Source organism: Seriola lalandi, unplaced genomic scaffold (assembly GCF_002814215.2).
Source record: "Seriola lalandi dorsalis isolate HSWRI2012SDOR001 ecotype SW California unplaced genomic scaffold, Sedor1 jcf7180001959646, whole genome shotgun sequence".
NCBI classification, from domain to species: domain Eukaryota; kingdom Metazoa; phylum Chordata; class Actinopteri; order Carangiformes; family Carangidae; genus Seriola; species Seriola lalandi.
Window position 1 is genome coordinate 1 of NW_019430315.1, and position 2,568 is coordinate 2,568.

At 40.6% G+C, this 2,568-nt stretch overlaps 1 pseudogene across 1 annotated transcript; it reads right to left on the reverse strand.

The window, feature by feature from the left end:
• Positions 1-111: 111 nt before the first annotated feature.
• Positions 112-2,564, reverse strand: LOC111661829 (complement C3-like; annotated as a pseudogene). Its single transcript, XR_015437702.1, has 8 exons — positions 2,550-2,564; positions 2,189-2,252; positions 2,012-2,101; positions 1,079-1,283; positions 855-930; positions 609-754; positions 338-513; positions 112-202 (listed from the first exon to the last, which is right to left on the reverse strand). The product of XR_015437702.1 is annotated as a complement C3-like (transcript).
• Positions 2,565-2,568: the final 4 nt, after the last annotated feature.

The window sequence follows — 2,568 nt, forward strand, 5'->3', positions numbered from 1 at the left end:
GACAAGAGAGAGAGAGAGAGAGAAGGTTTCAAAGTCAGTGTTACTGGTTAGAACAAACAAGATAAAGAGGATTGCGTGACCCTGTGTTTGTAAATTTGCGTGTAATCTTACTAAATCCAGGTCTCCTTTGTTCACAGTGAAGCCAGTTGGCAAGCCAATATCCAAAACCGACATGGCTGCATCACGCTCCGTGTCATTATACCTGTACACAGAATGGATGGAAAAATTAAGATAATGACATGAAAGAGATGGGTGAGGCGAAAGCAAAGCACTTATCGAATTTAAAATCCAACAACCTTTACAAATCTTTTAAATGTTTCAAATAGGGTGAGGTGACTTGTAGAAAGCCACAAAAACAAAGGAATAACAAGAGGCAAAAGGAAGTGCCTCTGTATTGTAAGCAGGTGAGATACTCACATTAACAGTGGCAGCACACAGTGTGCGTGACTCCTGCATGGCGATGAGGCAGAAGGCTGTCATGGAGGCATCTGAATCTTTGCCACGCACATCACCCTACACACATACACACACATGCAAAGGTGTCTTTTTTTTGTTTTTGTTTAGCAGCAGGTTTAAGGAACTGGTGTAATTGAAATCAGGTCACACACCGTCATCTCTCCGTGAAATATAGGCCCGATTTCTCGAAACATGCCATCAGGTTGCTGGGCATTGAGAATCACATACTTGACAGCTGCTTTCCACTGCAACCAGACTGTTGGCCATGGCAAACACCTTGGCGACATAGGCCGTCAGCCTAAGAAAGGAGAGGGTGCAATTGTTGAGTTTTGTTTATTTGCATATGAAATACACCCATCCTCACATAGTCATGGTTCATGGATGTTTGCATGCCTCACCAGGTGCTACTTGGGTGATTGGGAAATACAGAAAAAGATCCATCTTTTTTACGGTAGGCAAGCTCGTTCTGGTAACCTGTACACAAACAAAACAACCTTTTTACTGACTGACATTCAGGTTTCTACTGAATCTTGTCCATTGGAGTCCTGTTTAATTGGGCTCCTCATTTTAATAAAATTTGTGGTACCTGTACTAACAAATGCATCTGTGTGTGTGAGCTTACCAGTCTTGATGTGTTCGAGGGCTTCATTACGTTTCTCAACGCCCACAGTTTCCCACTGGTTGGTTTTATCTAAATACATGGTAGCAATGGCAGGCATGGTCATGTGTATCATGTTGCCCTCTCCAGTCCCTGGCGGCCGATAGATCAGACTACCCATTGATTTCCCACCAGACATCCTCCACCAGCCCACTATGCTGCCGTTTTCCTGTGTGGACACACAGAGAACCCCATAACCAGTGAGGTAGTTATTTGCAAATGAGAGGGAACAATATAGTTTGCAGCAATAACAGTTAATTATGCAGAAGAGTGTTCCTGCTATGGTGCATGGTAAGGGACAAAATTAATACTCCCAAGAAGTTACTGTATATCTTTGCTAAAGCCAGCTACTGATCTATGTTATATATATATATGTTATCATAAAGATCCTCCGATATCAAAGAAAATGCTGCTCTGCCCTAAACCTGTAACCAAGGCACTGCACCATCATGTTTCTGTCACAACATGCCATTGAAATAGGCTTCTCTATCATGGTCTTTATTTATTAACTGTGACAATGAGAGAATCGTGCTAACACTCTTAGTGTTCAGTGAGAGCAGATGCAACAGAGCTTTTACTGTGAAAATCACAAGCCACGTTTCCACATCTGTTTTTCAGTTATCTTAGGTATGCTAGTGGTTAGCCTAGGAATGCTAGAGGTAAGACGAGCGTGGCTATTGACCAGCAAAGTCAGTTAAACTTATCCAGTAGGTTACTGGTTACACCTCACATGTATGATAAGTTTTGCCACTTGCATTTTCTTCCTCTATTAGTTTGCTAAACATCTCATATCATTCATGTGAAATTGCTATTTCAAACTGCAATTCAGTATAATTAGCCACATGATGAGACTGATGAGCATCTTTAGGTCCATGAAGATAAGTCACTTGAGCTCACCTGTCAGATACATAGTTGTGCTCACTGGTGTGTTTGGAACCATATGTTTACGAGAAATGTCACTTCTGATTATTTCTTCTTGGATACCGTCTAAAGGACGAGTTAGAAGATTAGCAAATAAAAAAGCAGATGTTGCAATATTTTTGCTCATTGAAGCTACTTCAACACAAAACTTACCTACACCTTTCTCAGCAGGGTTTAGTGTTATAATACTTTCAGATTTTGTTAACACACCTTCAGGCTGGAAAAACAGCAGTTAATAAACACAACAGGAATAACGACTATTTTTTAAACAAACCGCTGACCACTAGACAAAAGCTTACATGTTACAATACTTCTCATTGTTTTACCATGTTTTTCTAACTATTTCCACATTAATATCAAAAGCCTGATACACACACACACACACACACACACAAACACACACACACACACACACACACACACACAATAAAATAAAATAAAATAGTGTCAAAGATCTAAAACAATTTTGATCGTCAAGGTAGTGGCTAGACAGTTAGGGGTTGGTTTCTCTTACCACCACCCTCAGCATCTTC